Source organism: Pseudopodoces humilis, chromosome 4 (assembly GCF_049639895.1).
Source record: "Pseudopodoces humilis isolate 2021_Gansu_Grassland_sample_001 chromosome 4, ASM4963989v1, whole genome shotgun sequence".
In the NCBI taxonomy this organism is placed as follows: domain Eukaryota; kingdom Metazoa; phylum Chordata; class Aves; order Passeriformes; family Paridae; genus Pseudopodoces; species Pseudopodoces humilis.
In genome coordinates this window covers 51920137-51940706 of record NC_142203.1, presented here as the reverse complement: position 1 = coordinate 51940706, position 20570 = coordinate 51920137, and the positions used below count along the sequence as shown (strand labels likewise).

At 37.5% G+C, this 20570-nt stretch overlaps 1 protein-coding gene across 7 annotated transcripts in view; it reads left to right on the top strand.

Annotated features, from left to right (window-relative positions):
- Positions 1-1559: 1559 nt before the first annotated feature.
- ZNF366 (zinc finger protein 366) overlaps positions 1560-20570 on the top strand; it is a 37022-nt gene continuing 18011 nt past the window's right edge. For 2 of the 7 annotated variants that reach the window (XM_005522712.3, XM_088054243.1), the window contains exons 1-2: positions 1570-1693; positions 19948-20072. The gene's annotated coding sequence lies outside the window, so the exon portion shown is untranslated. Of the gene's footprint in view, positions 1694-2758; positions 2942-4930; positions 5050-16634; positions 16705-19947; positions 20073-20570 lie in introns of those variants that run through there. The other 5 variants (XM_005522713.3, XM_014252366.2, XM_088054242.1 and 2 more) reach the window with 5 other exon arrangements.

Genomic DNA, 20570 nt, shown 5'->3' with positions numbered 1-20570 from the left:
TGCTTGTTGAGAAGCAGCTCCATATTCACTGCTGCAATAGCAGACAAACTAAACACATAGCTTCATGACAGTGTGAAGGTGTTTACTGGCAAGTATGTTAGAATGAAAAAAATTAATGGGAAAAAAAAGGGAGCATCTAATCACTGCAAGTGACCTTCAGATGATAGATAAAGTTAGGGGGAAAGATACAAGCAAAAAAAAACACAGTGGAGCACAATAGGCTAAACTTATCCCAAGTATAACTCCAGCCAGCTGGCCAGTATCTGGTTGTCAAAATATGTTTAATGGGGAAAGAAAGAAAGAAAGAAAGAAAGAAAGAAAGAAAGAAAGAAAGAAAGAAAGAAAGAAAGAAAGAAAGAAAGAAAGAAAGAAAGAAAGAAAGAAAGAAAAGAAAGAAAGAAAGAAAGAAAGAAAGAAAGAAAGAAAGAAAGAAAGAAAGAAAAGAAAGAAAGAAAGAAAGAAAGAAAGAAAGAAAGAAAGAAAGAAAAAGAAAGAAAGAAAGAAAGAAAAGAAAGAAAGAAAGAAAGAAAGAAAGAAAGAAAGAAAGAAAGAAAGAAAGAAAGAAAGAAAGAAAGAAAGAAAGAAAGAAAGAAAGAAAGAAAGAAAGAAAGAAAGAAAGAAAGAAAGAAAGAAAGAAAGAAAGAAAGAAAGAAAGAAAGAAAGAAAGAAAGAAAAAGAAAGAAAGAAAGAAAGAAAGAAAGAAAGAAAGAAAGAAAGAAAGAAAGAAAGAAAGAAAGAAAGAAAGAAAGAAGAAAGAAAGAAAGAAAGAAAAAGAAAGAAAGAAAGAAAGAAAGAAAGAAAGAAAGAAAGAAAGAGAAAGAAAGAAAGAAAGAAAGAAAGAAAGAAAGAAAGAAAGAAAGAAAGAAAGAAAGAAAGTCTAAAATCTGTTCTAAAACATAGTACATTGGTTCTGTTTGGATGAATCAGTATGCCTTCTGTAATGACATTCTTTGAGATCAATTGCTCATTACTGTACCACCAGTATCAAGATATGATCCTTGCCATTTTTCTGACCCCTTTCATCACCCTTCTTTTTCCCCCACAGCGTTCTATAAATAGCCAATGTGCTATTTTCTTGTGATCACTGTAAACAGGGGTTTTAGACATCTTTTTACCTATATCACCATGGAAACTAGATCTGTGTATACATCTAAGATTAGTCTTTCTCTAGAGGCCTTCATTATCTATGCAAGCTTACGGCTAATTGTTCTGCATAAGATACGGGTGTCTTATTCCTACCTACCACTTCGGAAATTCATTTCATGTACTTGCACATAACAAGCTGTAAAGAAGGTTTTATGAAGCCAATAATGCAGATATAATACTTGAGGAATTCCTTTTGGATTGGATATATTTATTTTTCCAAACATTTTGTTTGAGAGAAAATGAGATTGCTATCTGCTGTTTCCTTATTTTTTGCAGGAAAGCAAAGGGTTGTTGACTTCCTCTCCCCTCCCTTCCTTCCTTCTTTCTGAAGGTACTGTACTCATCTGAAAAAAAAAAAAAAACCCAGAACGAAATGATTGTTCCTGTTCTCCTTCTTAAGTCATTTGAAACATTGTCCCTGCTAGTTTTCTAAGTTTACTGCAATCTCTGCACAGGGGGGAGGGAGACAGTGGGAGACAGAAACAGATATTACAAACATGAGAGCAGGTAGTGTTTAGGGCAAGACTCCTTCCAGCTTCAACAACTGGTAAGTTAAGTAAAATGCTTTTATGGTTAACTCTTTAGAAATGCAATATATTTATCTGCTTTTGTATTAAGAAAAAGTGTTAATCAGATACACATTTAACTGATAAAAGAATAATAACCATATGCATTAACAAGCAGTCTATTTACGCTAGAGATACCTATAGTCTGGTTTTTAGATACTGGTGCTATTACCATATGGTCTAACCTATGCAGATAGGAAAATATTTTCCAATTAGGCTGATAATATTCACAATATAATCGGCTGTGAATTTTGCGTATGTAAGTCCTGCTACTGGAATCTTGTTAAAGGCTTCACTAACTTTATCACAACAGTTCCAGCAAGATTCAATGGGCCATTGCTAAAAACATAGAGAGGAGCTGTGTCATACAGGAATCAATGTATTTCATTTATCATCTGCCAGTACTGAAGTCTGCTCCAACACACCAAGCTGTGCTGTACTGGGAGAAGAATTACTGGGGCTGTTTTTTTTCTCTTCAAACTGCATTGTGTTTAGGATTCCACATGTTTATCTCTACTCATCTGTGTATATGATTAGTCTAGGAACAATGACATTTAAGAGGTGGTAAGCTGGTTCCTGGATCTCACTTGGAAAAAAACAGAACAAAAGAAAAAGTTCATGTTGTGCAGTACATAACAACACTGAGGCTGATCACTCATATCAGTAATAGGATGGACTCAACTGCATATCTCTTGTTTGCATTTTTGTAGACCTCAATAATGTTTTTTCATGTTGATCATAAATGCATCAGAATGATCAGAACTGCCATGTGAAATGAGTTAATGCAAGAGTATGTTTCAAATACTGTATGAGAAAAATCCCCCCCTGCACGCTTCTGAAGAAGCAGAATGCAGAGGTGGGGCAAGAAATAGGACAGGTATCCATTTCCCTGCAGAAGGAGAATTTGCTCATTTTATGATTAAGTATTTCTTCAAGCTGCTGCTCTCTGAAGTGCAGGGTCCTCTGCAGGATGCCCACAAATCAAACAGAGAAACTACAAATGGTGGGCAGATATTGCAGAGGGCTGGCAGGCAGCTCCAGCTGCCCTGCTTTGAATCCTGCTCCCGCCAGGGCACCTGGGCTGCGCTTCCACCCTGGGACAGCCTCCTGCTTCCACCCCTCACTGAAGCAACTAGTGGAAAGGACTTTCTGCCTCCCTCCATCTGGTGTCTTTCTCAGGTTTTTCCATAGGAAGAAATGGTGTACCACAGATTCAGCCCAGTTTCTGGGTAAGTTGTAGATTCTTTATGCTTTGGGAGCAGCCAAAGGGGGCTCTGCCAAAGGAGATGGAAATAACTTGTTTCTTGAACTCCTTAGCTTAATGTTGCCACCCACTCTAGTTTGGTACAAGTTAATAGTTTATTCGGTTATACTTAACTCACAAACAATTTGTTATCTGCTAATAAAAAATGTATGCCAGGTCTTGCTGTGAAAACCATTTACCACATCTTGACCTTGGGATATCTGGGTTTATTTTTATGTGATAGATACAGATATACTGATTGAAATTAAAGAAATTATTTGGACAGTTATTTTGATAGTTACATGACAAACACCTGGAATACCAGTTTTTACGTCAAGTGTGATGTATAGAAGTCTTCCAAACACACACAGAAAATTACATAAGTTCTGTGTTCGTGGTGGTATCTTGTTCAAACTGCAGGGTATTAGTCTGGATTGCAATCACTTGTAAGTCTTTGTTCTGGTTGGCTCAGAAGTTCAGTTTGCCATGTAGATAAAAGCAAGCTGCAGCCTTTAGGTACAGATTTTATTTCTGAAGATGTTATGCATTAGTGTATTCTTGATTTAAACCATATATACAATAAATGCTTTCTCTGAGACATTGTCTGAAATACATAAATATGAAGAAAATTTGCTCAAATCATAGTAGGTGAGCAAAAGCAGTACATACTGTTTTAAAACCCAGTCCCCAATAATAAGCACAGAGAAAGAGTTTTTTAAAGGAATGCTTAGTAATTTGCGTAGTAAAATGCTTAGTAAAAAACAGACTTTGAATTTTGAGTTTCATTCTTATATTTTACCTATTAGGTTTACTTTCCTTTAAAAAATACATCTTTGCAATCATTTGGAGTTTATTTATTTTCACTTTGTATAACTTATTGCCACAAGCACTGTAACATGATTTAGCACAACAGAAGCTTGTAACAGAACTAGGATCTTTCTTGAGGTGTCAGGAGGATGATTTTTTTTGGCTGACATGTTATTCCTACATCCCTGAGATATTTACAGAAGAGAAAGGTATAATCTGAGTCTGTATTTGGTACAGATTTGCTACTAGTTTGCTGCACAAAATAAATACCTGTGCAATGAACTTTCAGTTATTTACCCCAATGTTTGTGAGACACTGGACTGTTAATGGTTAATGACTCAACTCTTAAAATTATAAAAATATTCACACAAGAAGCCAAGAATAAAAAGAGGCAGTTTGTTTTTATTTTGCTTAAAGTCTTACTGCTTCTGCTGCTAATAGCCATATTTTTGTGTATAACATAAATAAGTAAATGGTCAGTGTATGTATTTCTTCAGAGAATTATTTAAAACCATTATTTCCATTTGATGTGTTCTCAATTATAATGAAATAAAGTATAGAAGAATATTGCTTTTGTTTGGAAATAGAAAAAAAAAAGCTATACCAGTAATGGCAGAGAGGTTACAGAAACAGTTTGTACCCTGTGGAAATCCCAAGTTTACAGGTCTGGTTCAAACAGCATAGAAGCTAAGTGAAGTCTTTCTGTAAATGTCATTTGCACTTTTATGTTTAAGACCAGCTTCTTTAATGGTGTAGACTACTGAGACTTTTTGTCAGTACAGACTAGTAGCACTGAGTTACATTCCTAGTAACATTTTGTCATGTCTAATGTACATTTTTGACTAGAAGGTAATTTGAAGCTTTGAATATCAAGGAAGTTTTTTTTTTTTTTATAGTCTTTCATTTTTACCAACAAGTGCATCAACAAGAGCCTTGTCTTAGGACTATCTGGGTGCAGAGCAGATGGTAGGGGTTTGACAAACACTGTGCATTTCACAGATAAACATAGTGTTGTGTCTTTAAGGTGCTGTTCCAAGTAGTCCCAGAGAGATACACAGGGTTTAGAACAGGTTAAGCATGAAGGGATGAATCATGGAAGCAATCCAAGACAAGCCCATACACTGAGACAGAAGAGTATGTATCTCAGACAACACTTACGTTGTTTTCAATCTTTGAAATTGCAAAGACTCAAAGGTGCAGAGAGATTTCTGAGTGGCCTGCTCCACTCTTCTGGACATGTCAGCAGAATGGCATCAAAAGAAAAAAAAGCAGTAAAGGCTGCATAAGGTAATGGGGATTTTCTGTGGCTGTGGTTAAGGGACACAAAACAACGGTGTGTAAGGCAACATCTTGCATACTATTTGATATGAAATGATCCATAGTTTCTGAGCACCAATGTATGTTCTTCAGTACCAATGGATCCAATCAGACTGCTCCTCAAAACAGACCTTATAAATGCTGTGAGACTGCTACAGGCTGTTGTCAAATTATTCCGTTGTTAGATTAATTTTATAACCCAACAAATTCTTAAAAATAAACCACCAATTAAAACCAAATAGTTATTTTAATAGTTATTTTCTTTTTAAGTCCAGTAGTTTTCCATGATCTACCTTGCAATCTCAGAAGATCACAAAAAAGAAAGGAATGTCATCTTGGAGAAGAAATAATTATAGAGACACAAATAATGCAAAGCCTTTGAAAAGAAAGAAACAAATTGGGGGGGAGGGGGGAGGGGAGGCAAAGAGACTAAAATTTGGTTTGGATTATTCTTCTTTTTCCGTAAATTTTCTATTCTGAAATTGAGATTGCAGCTTTCCATTGCCGTAAAAATGCAGTAGCATTTTATAAATTATATTCAGATTTTTATCCAAAGAAAAGGCCCAAGTTAATCCGCAGCAGTTATTTAAAACATGCATTGAATTGTATGTTGATTGTGTATTTTTTGTTTACATATACCTGACAGGGACTAGTCCTTCTTGCTTGACTTCTAAAATACTTATGATCCAATGAAAAATATTACTTAATGTTTGGTTTAGCTCCTTCCAAATGTAAAAATTTTTTGACTTTCTTCTGTAAAACAGGTGGTTTTATACATATTACTCTGCTCTTGATAAGTGAAACACAGCATTTTGTTTCTCATGTTTCTCAACTAACAATTCTTAATGTACTGTAAAAACTTGTAATGTCATTGGTAGCAATTAAGCTAAGTAATCATGTAGTAAAAAAAAATATTTTTGTGCTCTGGAGATTATGGGAAGAAATTATGTGAATAATTGCTTTTTTTAAAAAATTTAATTTCTAATTTCCTGCTTTTCATGTTAGAAAAAACTGTTATTAATTATTTAAATGTAGGATGAAAATACCACCCTATTTTTAATTTCTAATCCCTTCCTCCCTCTTCTACCACAAAAGCTAAAACACTAACACATTTTCCTTCTATTTTGTGGATGTGCAGGAATTAATTTGATGTAAAGGAAAAATCTTAGCGTGAAAAGTGTGTTCCCTGGAAACCTATTTTCCCCTTTCATTCTTCAAAAAGTAAACCTGGAAATACTCTACTTTTCATCTGAATATGCCCATTAGAAGAAGTAGAATTCAGAGAACACTGAAAAATACAAAGTTGGAGATTGGTTTAACTACTAAAAGCTACAAGGTAACTTGAGTCTCCTACACTGATAACATCACCTTTTGCTAAGAACTTGAGACAGGTACAACCAATTTGAAATTGAAAGCAAGGCTGTGAGAAGGAGCATGCCTTTTTATCTGTTTTTCTCCAATGATGTTGTAGTAGAAGGGATGATAATGCACAGCAAGTAGGCATCACCCACAGACAGTCCTCTGTCTGGAGGCCTGATGAAGAATAGACACCACCTGATTTCCCTGCATGGAAGAATCTTGGTCTTCCCACAAAGGAGGACCAGATGTGATGGCTCTGAGAGAGAAGCATGTGGCTTTGCCCCCTCCTGTTCTGACACCAGCCCCTCTGATAAGCCACAAGTGTGTTGGCTGGGAAGAACAAGATGACTTCTGGTCTTCCTTTTAATTCATTTGTTGCTATTCCTGGTTGTGAAAGAACTTATACTTCAGTCTTCCCTTTTTAGGGTTGCAATGTAACTGTTAGACCCTTTTTGCAGTGATGAAAGCCTTCCTGTTTCGTGGTGGGCTCTATGCTGGATCTGCTACTAAAGACTTTGTAAGCTGGAAAGAGTATGTGCTCTTACAATGTGCTCTTACGCAATACACTGGATTTAAACCAAATCAAAAGGTATCCAGGATGGATGTGTTGGAATTTAGTGACTGTTTCAGGTTTAGTTGTTTCTCTGAGCTGCTTTCTAAAGCATGTAGTGTTTCAGCTTGGTGTTTCAGCTCCAGAAAAAAAATTGAGAACATTATTTAAAAGGGGGCTTCTGTTATACAATATTTCCAGTTAGCATAATATTTTTCTACTAGTCTGCTTTTTCTTAAAAGTATTTAGAGTACATGTGTAATGAAAACAATATCAGGAGGTGGAAAGGGAAGGAATGACCTGTTTTTAGAGAATCTGTCAGCTTCTAAGGAACAGCAGAAGTTGTTTGAAGCATCTGGTAGGCACCAGCCCATGCTGGGTCAGTTCCTTAGTACAGATTTCTGAAGCTGTGAAGATCATCCTGTATTTGTCCAAAACCATTGTCCTGTGATAAGAATTCCAGAAAACTGTAGAGGACCTCCTCAAAGATCAAGCTAACAATTTGTTCATAAGTTCACCAGAAATTAAGCCCATCCATTTATAAATGAGCAGGAAATTTTTTTTTTCTATAGAACCATAGAGCAAGGAATCACACCAGTATGAATGCTATATCAGTGCTATATTATTTCTTGCATAATGTTGCACTCACAATATGAAGTCACCAAGATTTCTGGAAGAATTTTGTGTCTGTAGGCAGCATTTTGTCAGGATGTCACAGAAAGAGTCACATATGCCAGAGAAATGGTGCTCACCAACTCCTCTTTCCTCTGCCAGAAAAATGGAAATATCAGTCTCTCATTCCAAACACATTAATTGACTTTTTCACATCCCACAGAAAGTGAACCCCACCTAAACTTCAACCACAGGTAAAGAATGCAGTTGAATGGTTGTGACTGGATTCTGCAGGCCAATGATCAGGACTCAGGTTCATCCTAATGACTTGCTGCAAGAATTCTGAATAGTTTGTTTCCTGCTAAAAAATAATGAACAGGCTCCCACTGGAAGATGGTGAATCTGGTTAGGACAGTAAGTCATGACAGAATTTACTGGGTAATGTTCCCATGCTCAGACCAGAACTTCACCTGTTTTATCTCCTAAAATACAGCAATAATTCCTATTAATTTTCCCAGGATTTGTATGTGGTGCTTGTTTGTTCCAGGGAAAAGGTCCTAGGTAGAATGATTGTGGGTGGGGTTGTGGAGGTGTGGGCAGGGATTGGTAGACACAGTTATGTTAATACATGCTGTGACTTCTCACAAAACTTCATTTTATGATGCTAGTTGGCCATTCTTAGTCATGCTGTAGAGTCACAGTGGTTTGATAGGGTTTCTTTGTTTCCTTTTCTTTGTGATGAAAATCTTAACTGAGTTAGTATCCAGAGCAAGTCTTTGTCATCACTTATGGTGAAAGATTAGTACTAGAGTGGTTGTGAAATGTTCAGAATTTCAGGTTTCAAACTATGTTGATTTTCTTCTCACTTTTTTTTTTTTTTTGGCAAAAAGTAATTGCTTATTTATTTGTGATTCTAATCTCTGTTCCAGTATCTGCTGGTGATACTTGGCTACATCTGAGCTGTCTTACCAATTCAATATGCTAGCTTATTGAATTCAGTACAATTAGTATTTGAAATCTGTTTCAGTTTAAAGTAATTAACCTCTATAATTTCTCCCCATATTGACCAAAGGAATTTGTTTTCTAATTGATGGAAATTGCAGAAGCAAGATAAAATTAGTTTTGAATTTCAGATTTTCTGCAGTTTCGGGAACAAACTTGTACTTATTTTTAAAACTTTCTACAAGTTAGCAAAATCATTAACAGCAATACACAGGATGTGTTTTGGGTATCAGAGGGGGAAGGTATCTTTGTTGTTCAGGCAAGGACAAGATTCAAATTTGGCACCACAATGAAGGGCAAAGGCAGAGAGGAAGGTATCTTAAATTACTTGTTGCACGCACTTCATAGGATTAGACAAAAATGACATTTTGTGCTGGAACTGAAGAAGTAAACACATTTCTCTTCAAATTAAATAAAATAATTTTATAAAAATGAACCCTCTTTGAATGAAATTTTGAGGTGTATGTGCAAGCTACAGTTTTTCTGGACAATGAATACATATTCAGCGCAGTTTCAAAGCTTTAACAGAGGTTTTATGCTCTGGCAGTTTGGAAAGCAGAACTCCCTAATAACAATATAAATACATCAAAAGAAGTTCCTTCCAGTGCCTCAGCAATTTGCCTTAAGAGCCTTTTTAAACTCTGTCTTATTGATTTGATTCCTGTTTTTTTCTTGTTGGATCTCAACAAGAAAAACACAGTGGTATCCTAAGAACAGCACTGATATGTTCTAATTCCTTTACTGTGTTTTCTGTTGTACTTAGGTTCAAAGGGAAATATCTAAGTCATTACTAAGCCAGCTTAATGACAAGTGAATAATAGAGGCTAATAAGGATTAATCAGTCTTTACAGCCAAGCAGCTTTTCCAGCAAGAAATCTGCTCAGTCTTCAGCTGAAATAAAATTTATTCATCTTTCCTAAGTGGAAAGGAAAGCATTATCTCGTAATTACTTTTAATAACTGGACACCAAGAGGAGTGTTTGGTAGCAGATATGTTTTTATAAATACACACACACATACACATACACCCACATAAATATATACTCACTTCTGTTACTTTGTGGGTGAAATCCTCTTCTTTCAGTTCTTGTAGGATATAACATGTCTTACTGAAACACATGGTACCTACCTCTTTAGCAACCTTCAGTTTCACTATGAGTTTTGTATTGTGTGAAACAAGGAATTGAGCACAAATGAAATACCAAAAGCAGTGGTCTTGCTGATGACTAATAATACCCTTCCATGTTTAAAGAAACCTAGCCTTTCATTAAAACTTAAGCTGTTTTGGAAACTTTTTACAAAATCTCTTCCATACAATCTTCTTCTCCCGTGGCCCTTTTCCAATTATGTGTGCACATTTTATCTGGTCCTTTCTTTTTTGAGATGCATGCGATGCCCATAAGGTGCCATTAACTGCTGATGGAGGAGCCAGCTGGCTGGCTTAAAGAACCAAGCTGAACAAGCTGAAGGTGGCCCTTAGCTACCCTTTAAGACAACAAAGAGATGGGAGGAGAATAGACCATCTCTCTGGCCTCCATGTAGATGATAAGGACACTGGGATTACAGTAGGAAGAAAAGCTCAATGTATTTCCTTTTTAAAGGTCATGAATGCCAGTTAAAGGTTTGCTTTCAAAATAACAGCTCAAGTAGGACAGAACAAGGGTTATGGAAGGGCATGCTTTTTTGATCATTCTAATTTTGGATGTTCTTCATAGCTCTGTTATTTTTCTTAAAATAACAGCTCAAACTCTCTCCATTCTGTTTATAGTGTTTAATGACTGTGCATTTTAGGTTGAAAGATTATATCCAAAGTGTTATTTACACTCTACACTCTATCAACATCACTATTTTACTACAAAATCCTTCCTAATATTTATATTATTAATTTGTTCTTCTGTTTACCCTGTCTCTTTTTGCAGCTGTATGGAGAGAAAAAAAAGTCCTAACGTTCCATGGATGTTATTTGATAATTTTCCAGTGGAAAAACTATTTAACACATAGTATTCCTACAGGGCTAAAAATGTATTATTTAAATTGGCAGTGGCAGATATGGGATAGACAGGAAACAGGGATGGAGTGATAGCTCTTCTATAAACAGTGATTAAAGTGACTCCACATACTTTTTAAAGGACACATCCTTGGTTCCAGCCTGTGGCATGAGATTGCCTTATCCACTTAAGAAAGGGAAGAAATTTGTCTAATGGTCATCACCTCACAGCAGTCTAATCCCCAATCTTGTTCTCAGCTACACCCCAGATATTCCATAATTATTTCACTACAACACAGATGATGTCAGAGAGAGAATTAAGTTGGCTGCTTAAGATGAGAGTTGTTTAACTGAGTAATTAATTGAGCTGGCCAATCCATCATTAATTCCAATGCCTAGTGAGGGCAGGACCAAATTGCATTTGCAGTCTGTCACTGGTACCAGTTACACTTTGCACATTTGAAATTCTTTTACTACATGTGCTGCAAAATGTTACCCTTATGGCCAACCTGATCTAGTCCTGTAAGAATACTTACATGTAACTGAATATACACTGACAACATCAGATTTGGGGAAAAATACAAGAGTCACAAGATGGGAGACTGATTAATTTCCCTCCCAAGGAGTTTGGACTCACATCACTAACCTCTCAGGGGAGCGCTGTAGCTAAGGCTCGTGCTGGTGACTTTGGACTCCTTTGGCTGGGGCTAGACCTTTAGACTAGTAAAAGTGCAATTGCCAAGGGGCAGGGAGCAGCGGGAAGTCAGATGTGATTGTTAGGGGCTTGTAGACTCCAACCTTCTGGAGCCTGGACCCTCCAAGGTGTAACTTCAGGTTACGATCTGTTTGCAGGAAGTTTTCTAAGTTGCCTGAAGACCAGGTGGAAAGCTGACATAATATGCCATCTGGTTTCTTGTTTCTTCATGAGACCAGTGTCTTGGGTTAGCTATACTGCTAGCCTGAGCTGATATACCTGGTTTTACATCCTCCTGTGCCTCACCAGAGGTGACCTCAGTTTCCTTGAAGCTACACTTAGCAGGTTTTTGGGGAGGAACAGCAGAAGGCAAGAGGTTAGACCAGAGCCCACCCTGCTGTGGGTAGGAATGGGGCAGAGCTACACTGTGAACCCAGAGGTCTGCCAGCAAACAGCTGTTCCCTTTCCCTTGCACTCCAAAGCAGCTTTGAATTCCATGTTAGTACCAGCAAATCAGGCAGATGCAGTTGCTCAGCTGAAGATATAAAATCTTGGCCCCTTTACACACTTTTAGACGGTACAATTTGCTGTGCCTTGCAGGCTCCCACCATGTGTAGCTTGTGGTTTGTGGTGACTTTGTGTAAGCAGCTAACTCTTCAGAGTTTGTTGACTTAATGTTCATTTCATTATGCAGGTTGTGTCTGTGTTGCTGATCATTTTAGCAAACAGAATAGAGAAGTAGAGAGGGAGTGAACAACAGATAGAATACAGAAGTGAAGAGCAAAGAACATGTAAGAGAAGAATTAAGAAAACTCATAAACAGGAAGAAAAAGAAAAAAGGAGAAAGGAGGATAAGATAAAGAAAAACAAAGAACAAAACCAGTGTCCTAAACAATACTCAAAAATTACTTTGTTCATAACCTGAAATGATTGGAGAGGTCCACAGGGCTAAGCACTGCTAGAGGCATTGCCAGTAAGCCCCTAGGGTAGATAATCTGTGGATAACACAAACATACTGTTTTGTTACCCTCAACCACTCCCTTGTTAGGTGAGGGAGGAATAGAGAGAATGATAGCAAAGGTGTCCCTTAGAATAAGGACAGAGCACACATAAGAACAACAAGAGGGACAGCAAACCATTTTGCTAAACTGACAACTAAGCTCTCACACAAGAGAGAAAAAAGAAACATATCTGCAGCTACCTCATTACAGAATCTGTCAACTTATTTTTAGTTTAAATTTGATTAGTGTAAATATGGAAAAGTAAATTATGACATAAACCCTATAAACACATGTGATGCCACAAACAGTACCCCAGCTTTGGCAGGCTGCATGGTGGGACTGCCACAGACTTTTGGCAGAGGAAATCTGAAAATCTAGTTTAGATTACTTTCAGTAATTATCAAAATAAAAATTATCTGTAAGTTATGGAAAAGTGAATGTGTATAATTTTGATAGTATTTTAAGGCATTTTATCTATTATAATGAATACCAAAGTAACTATACTCCTGTGAAAGTGCTCATAGTGCCTTGCTCTCTGAAAATGAATACAACCAATGAAACAAATGAATACAAGTTACACACAAATCCAAGATGATTTCAAAGACTATAGTCAGTGCAGGCAAATGGGTATGTTAAACTTCTGCATTTCTCAGCTAATATACAAAAAATTATGCAACTTAAACAGTTGAAATTTGGGAGAAGCAAAGACAACGCAGGGAGACTATTTCTATTTCACAGTTTTCTGTGAGAAGACACATTTCTTTGTATTGGTGACACCTTCCAGACAATATTAATGCAGCAATGCTGGATAAGAAGCCCTTAGACCAGAAGGAATATCTAAAATGACTGAACTTTAAACATGAAGCTAGGATGATACTAAAATAGCAAATGAAGGGGAAATAATTTAAGAAAAAGATATCCTTGAAAGTTCATTACTTGTTGTATGTTTACTGTGTCATATCAAGCAGCCAGATTTTTAATCAATTAACTTTCTTTGATTTTCATTAAGCTTGTCTGAAAAGGTTGCCACCTGCTGACATATGTTCTGAATATATTTTTTTTCATTTGGTTGAGGAATAGATGGGTTCCTATCTCACTGGGCAACAGAACCCATAACAAATAATAAGGCAAACTGAAAAGTACTTTCAGATATCATTGGAAGTTTTCCCACAGGCCTTAGTGAGGTCTGATTATGTCCTAAGGAGAATTACAAAGGTTATCACTTTTCTTTTACCAAGTATTCACTGAGGAAAAAACCCCACATATGTTGATAGAAAGAAGAAGTTTTATCCTGAAGCCTACTACCAGCAGATGAAGGTAATTTCCCAGGGAGAAGTGAAAAGACAGTGATCTTCTTATTACTATCACACTGATGCAGGAAGAAAAAACCTGATCTGGTCCGCTTCTCATTTTCAGTTATTCCAGATCATGTTCATGAACAATTGTTTACTTATTTCCAATTCCTGTTCTATTAGTGATGGTAATCCAAAAAGGGAAGAGGAATGTTTATGGCAGTATCTTTATCTTGATTGTACTGTCCAATAAAGCAGACATATCTCTTGAAAAATGCATGGGACAAGAAACCTTATCTCCACAGACAATTAAGCTAATGGTTAAATCATTGACTTCATTTGACACTGAATCTACATGCATGTGAGACTGAGAAAACTAGTGTTTGTAGAAGTGGTATGGAAAAGGATTTGACTAAACTCAATTACTATTATTCCCAGCTCAGGTTTGTTTTTCTAAAAACTTCCATTATATTTGTGTCTCCTCATCAAAATCTGCACTCATTGATTTTTGATACTTTCTGTAAATCCATACTTATTTTTACAAGGTAGTCCAAATTTCACAAGGTAGTCCAAATTTTTGTCTTCTCACAGCTCCAAACTATGGCAGAAAAAGTGCTCTTTTAATTTATAATATAAATAATCTTTTAAGTTAGCTTCAAATATTGTAGCATAGAAACTTGAAGGCTGATATGGGTGTCTTAATATATACTTAATTTATGTATGATATGCACACAGTTCATACAATCAGATTATTTATGAATTATGAATTTATTAGCATACACTCCATATATGATAATGGGGTCCATTTTTCAAAATATTCTGCTTGAAATGTGGATATTTATGCCTGGAGAACATGGTTGGTTTGACACTGATTTTAAGGAAATTCTGATGTGGGTTTGGACATGTTTTATTACCTTTGGCCTAGAAGGATCCATGCCTTCACTGAAGGAAAATAGCCAGGAAAATTGTAAGGAGGCATCAGATGTGTACTACCTGAAAATTCTTGGTTACCAGTAATGGAAATTTTCACCTTAGTTCAGGTGTTCTTGGCATTTCCAAACTATGGCAAATAAGTTAAAGCAGTCTAGATTCAGTAGGGAGCACTTCACTGCTGAAATGAAGTTAATTCAGTGTAATAAAATCCCTCAGTCAGATCCTGAGACAGATGCAAGTTTTGCATAAATAGCAAATGAGAGAAAACTGTGTAAATAATTTGCTGCTTAGTTCAACAGCTGTATGACTGAATACATTTAAAACCAAAACATATTTGGAAGAGGAGACTGAGAGCTCATTAAACCCATTAAAATAATGATAATTATCTCCATAATAACAGTTGACAAGAATCAGTGATTGAAAAAACCCAGCTGGTTGTTCAATAAAGCTGAAGCTCACCAACTGCTCAACTTTAGCTCAAGAAACAAAATAGTGTTAAATATGCCAGTAATCCTTCCCACATCCAACAGAAACATCTGTTAGCTTTAATTCTTCGCTTGTAGATACCCATATTTCAGGCCTCAAAAGGAGAGCAGAATTGCACTCTTACAGGGCATGGTCTCTTCAGTCCTACATGTTCAATTAAATATGGATTTCTCTTCCAGAGAAGATAAGCTGTTCAGCCAATTTGGTCCCCTTCAGATTCCCTCACTTTTGTCTGCTTCATCTTCTTCTGAAGGAGAAAACATAAGTGCAAATCTCCTAATAAAGTAACCCATTTAACTTTGTCATATCCCTTTCATTCATCTTAGCTTTATTTCTGGCTTTAAGATTGTGTTGCCCAGGAGCAAAATCAGAACAGTTGTAGCCAGTGTTTAAATTTGAGAAACTCCATAACCTCACATTTTTTATGGCTGGACATTTCTATAGACAGAAAGCACTTTCATCCATTCAGGAACCAGAATCTTGATTCTACTGAATTCTCAAGAAAATTTGCTGTTGACTCCTGTAATGGGTATTAACTGGAGACTGTAACATATCTCCTTGTAGAATGAATAGCATCATTTATATACTTTCTTTAATCCTTTGTCTTAGAAATGAGTGGACATGGGAAAGTAAATGGTGATTTTATATTCTGTATTAAACTCTTCCTTTTCCATGGAAATTAACAAGATTATTAGCTACCGCATAGATATTGTATTTCAGAAATTCCTCAAGAACTGTCTCAACTCACTGTAACATTTCTTGCTTCGAAAGGGCAGGAAGAGTTAATTTGTGGTTCTATTCTTTAAAATACTGTCTTTCCATTTACATAAAGAAAAAAAAAAATTGAGGATGCTTGTCTCTTCTACAGAAATTGATTTGGTTTGGGAGTGCTCAGTTTAGTGCGAGGTCTTATGTTTATGGACCAATACAGCATGGAAATCTCTCTCAGTGAGTTTCCATCCAAGCTTTCAAAAACCTAATACCATCCAAAACCTAATACCATCCAAAACCTAATACCTTATATATTACTGATAAAAGCTAGAATTTTCAATGACCATCCAATATTTAGAATCATACTACATAGCACTACATTTTAAATAATGAGTTCTGCAGAAAGAAAGAAGTTTTAAAGTCCTGAAATAGGAAACACAAAAGGTCCCCAGGGGATATCTGAATATAAATATATTTAAATAAAAATAAATATTAAAATAATGTAAAAAAAATTTCAAATTTCTTCCCTGCCTTGTTTGTTGTTGAGTATTAAAATGACTTCTGCTACTCCAGATCTAGGTAGAAATATAGTACTGTGGAATGTACTAAAACCTTAAAGTTCCCTGCTGGAATTATTTAAAGAACAAGGGACTGCTCCCTAAGTATATTTTGCATTGCTCATGACTTTGTGGAATTAAGTTCTGAGCGTAGTTAAAATCATACCTCCATTCAAATTAGCAAGGTTTTGCTACCAGAATGAAAGAAGAAATAATTAATGTATATATCATGGCAATTTCAGGGGAAGAAAAACCAACAAGTATGGTGATCCATAATTAGACTTCCCCTTTCCTTTTAAGTCCTCTTGTGTTGGATTATACAGCATGTCCCTGATTGTGCTGGTCACTGACTATAAACACTTTCCCTTGTAGGATCGGTCCTGTGATGCCTGTAGCTGTGGCCAGTGGAATAAGCCCACAGGCTCAGTGAAAGCAGCCAAAGGTTAGTAGTGCAAGGAAAATGTTTATTTCTAGTAATTTCAAGGAGTTCTACAGGTCTGTGCTCCAGAAAGAGTAAAACTTTGCACAAATGTGAAGGGAGGAACTGGCAGCCAGGAAACAAGTGAAACAATTAGAAACAACTCACTGTCATTTCTGTGTATTTTTGGCAGCATTTCAATAATCCAACAGAAGCAGTAAATAACATAGCTGGGTCCTCAATTTTTATAGGCTTTCTAAATAATTTTATACCCTTATTGCTGGAGAAAAATGAGACACAAAGTTGAAAGATGTTTGAGGCATATACTTTGTAGGAAAGATTTTGGTCTATAAGTATTATGTTCAAATTGTGCGAGTTTACTTTATTAAAAAGGATTTTTAAAAACAATTTTTTTTCTTTTGGAAAGAGGTTGAGAATTTTTCAGTATTTGGGAGATTCCCTTCCCCTTCTCCATTTTTAATAAGCCAAACCTTTGTACCCAAAGAGTTTTCAGGATCTAACTTTTCCTTATTTTGACCAGGGAGCTAGGGTGACAAGTAAACATTAGGATAAATACCCAGTAAAATTTCCCTCTAATGGAACATACATACATATATTACATATATATGTGTGCATGCACACAGACATAGTGTGCGGTTTTGGGTACCACATTTTATGAAGGATATAGATGAAGATGGTGTAGGGCCTTGAGGGGACACCATATAAGGAGCAGCTAAGGCCACTTGTCCTCTTCAGCCTGGAGAAGAAAAGATTGAGGGAAGACCTCATTGCAGTCTACAACTTCCTCATGAGGGGAAGAGGCAGGGAAGGTACCAATCTCTTCACTTTGGTGACCAGTGACAGGAACTGAGGAAACAGCCTGACAGAGAGTCAGGGGAAGTTTGGTTGGAGTATCAAGAAAAGGTGTTTCATTCAGATGGTGGTTTGGCCCTGGAAGAGGCTTCCAAGGGAAGCAGTCACAGCACCAAGCCTGACAGAGTTCAAGAAGCATTTGGACAACAGTCTCAGGTACATGGTGTAATACATGAGGGTGTCTGGTGCAGGGCCAGAAGCTGGACTTGTGTGGGTCCCTTCCAAATCAGGATATTCCATGATTACCTGAACTGATATTGTGTATATATATGTGCACTGTTTCTAATCAGTATGCTAACAACTGAAAGTAATACTGTGGTATAATTATGAGATATTTGTCCAAGTTGTAAGCAATTATTTTATCTTTTTCCCCTCTATCCAATGTGGTTTTTGAGTCATAAGTTTAGATATCCTTCAATTTTTCCTTCAGTTGGTCCTCCTTCTTTGTAAATTGTTTGATCCTTTTGTCAAAACTTTCCATCTTAGTGTTTTTTCACTGAGTCTTTAGCTTCACACTTTTATCTCAAAGATAATTATCCTACACTCTACACTATTAGAAGGAAACAATCTGTTTGCAAGATGTTTTTTAAGATGCCTTCTCTTGCCCATGGTCTAACTAGGTCACAGAGATTTGCTTTCATCTATCTTTAGAAGAAAACTTATCCAGCATGGAGCTTCCTGAAATAGAAATAGGAGTGTATTTAGTGCTCCACTCACCTTCATGCTCTCCACCAGCATTTCCAAGAATGATGGTATAAATAGAATCAACATGTCACAGATGATAGAGGGAAAATGTGTCTAGTTTTCCAGCGTAACTTCTGCCTGGCTGGCTAGATACAAGCACACAAACACACACATTCATGTAAGTGCATCCCTCAAGAGGGCTACAAGGATGTCACGAATTTATCAGAGAGAAAACTGGAGAGACCAAAGCCCAATTCGAATTTAGTCCAGCTATTGCCACAGAAAATAACAGCTTCTATATATCCATTCACATCAAAAAGTGGGCCAAAGAGAATCTTCATTCTTTGTTGGATGTGGGGTGAAACTTAGCATCAAACAGTGAAGAAAAGTCTGAGGTACTTCCTGCCTTCTTTGCTTCAGTCTTGCGTAGTCAGATCAGTTGTTCTCAGGGTGCTCATGCCTCTGAGCTGGAAGACAGACAGGGAACCAAATGAAGCCCCCATAATCCAAGGGGAAATAGTCAGCAACCTGCTGCAAGTCTGTGGGACTAATGGGATCTACCCAAGGGTACCAAGGGAGCTAGTGCTCACCGAGCTACTTTCCATAATTTACCAGCACTCCTGGGTGTCTGAGGAGGTCCCAGCTGAGTGGATGTTGGCAAATATGACTCCTACCTACAAGTAGGGTTGGAAGGAGGGTTGTAGAGCAGCTCCTGAGTGCCATCACACAGCATTTACAGAACAGCTCAGCAGAGGATCTGGCTCAGCCAGCATGGGCTCATGAAAGGCAAGGCCTACTTTCCCAACGGGAACTCCTTCTATGCCTCAGTGGAAGAGGGAAAAGCTATGTATTCTGTCTTCCTGGGCTTCAGCAAAGCTTCTCACAGCATTTCCCACAACATTCTCCTGGAGAAACAGACAGTTCATGGCCTCATGGGTGCATTGTTTCCCATGTAAAAAATGTCAGGATGCCTTGGCTCAGAGAGTGGTAGTGAATGGAGTTATATCCAGCTGGCAGATGGGCACCAGTGGTGTTCCCCAGGGCTCAACTCAGTTCTGGGGCAAGTCCTGTTTAATATCTTTATTGATGAATGTGAGGATCAAGTGTACCCTTGCTAAGTTTGTGGACAACACCAAGCTGTGTGGGAGTGTTGATCTGCTGGAGGGCAGGCAGGCTCTGCAGAGGGATCTGGACAGGCTGGATCATGGGCCAAGGCCGTGCTGTGAGGTTCAGCAAGGCCCAGAGCTGGGTCCTGCCCTTGGGTCACAACAGCCCCAGGCAGTGCCACAGGCTGGGGCAGAGTGGCTGGAAAGCTGCCCAGAGGAAAAGGCCCTGGGGGTGCTGGTGACAGCAGCTGAACAGGAGCCAGCAGTGCCCAGGTGGCCAAGGAGGCCAATGGCATCCTGGCCTGTGCCAGCAATAGTGTGGCCAGCAGGAGCTGGTTGTCCCCTTGTACTGGGCATTGGTGAGGCCTCAAATCATGTGTTCAGTTTTGGGCCCTTCATGACAAGGAAAATGTTGAGACGATGGAGTGTGTCCAGAGAAGGTCAACAAAGCTGTTGAGAGGTCTGGAGCACGAGTCCTGTAAAGAGTGGTTGAGGGAGCTGTGGTTGTTTCACTGGAGAAAAGGAGCCTCAGGGTAACATTATCACTCTCTACAACTGCCTGAAAGGAGGTTATAACCAGATGGGTATTTGCCTCTTCTCCCAGGTAACAAGTGACAGGACAAGAAGAAATGGCCTCAAGTTGTTCCAGGAAAAAACCTCTTCACAGAAAAGGTGGTCAAGAACTGAAGCAGGCTGTCCACAGAAGTGATTGAGTCACCATCCTTGGAGGTATTTAAAAGACGTATAGATGTGGTACTTAGAGACATGTTTTTGTGGTGGATTCAGCAGTTAATGGCAGGAATTGATAATCTTAAAGGTCTTTTCTAACAAAAGTTTTCTGATTCTATGACTCTAGAAGGACAAGGGAAAAGGTAGCAGTGTTATTTAAGATGAACCAAAATACATAACTAATGCTTTAGATGAACCACAAATTCAGATGAAGTTCCCGGTATGACCATAAACACGTTCCCCGCATGGACATAAAATTTTGCCAGGAGAAAATTATTAATCTGCCTGATCACATTGTATCATCAGATAGGCTCAGAGCATTTTTAGGTGTCAGTTACTCTGGAGTCCCAGGGGTTTTGTTGACATCAGTTCTACATTATTTTTATAGTGGTGATTTTGCCCACCTGTTTAGAAACAAACAAACAACAACAAAAAAGTGATAGATAAAGCCTATTAAACTGAATGTAATTTGGAGAGTTGTCAAATGTCTTTCCTCCC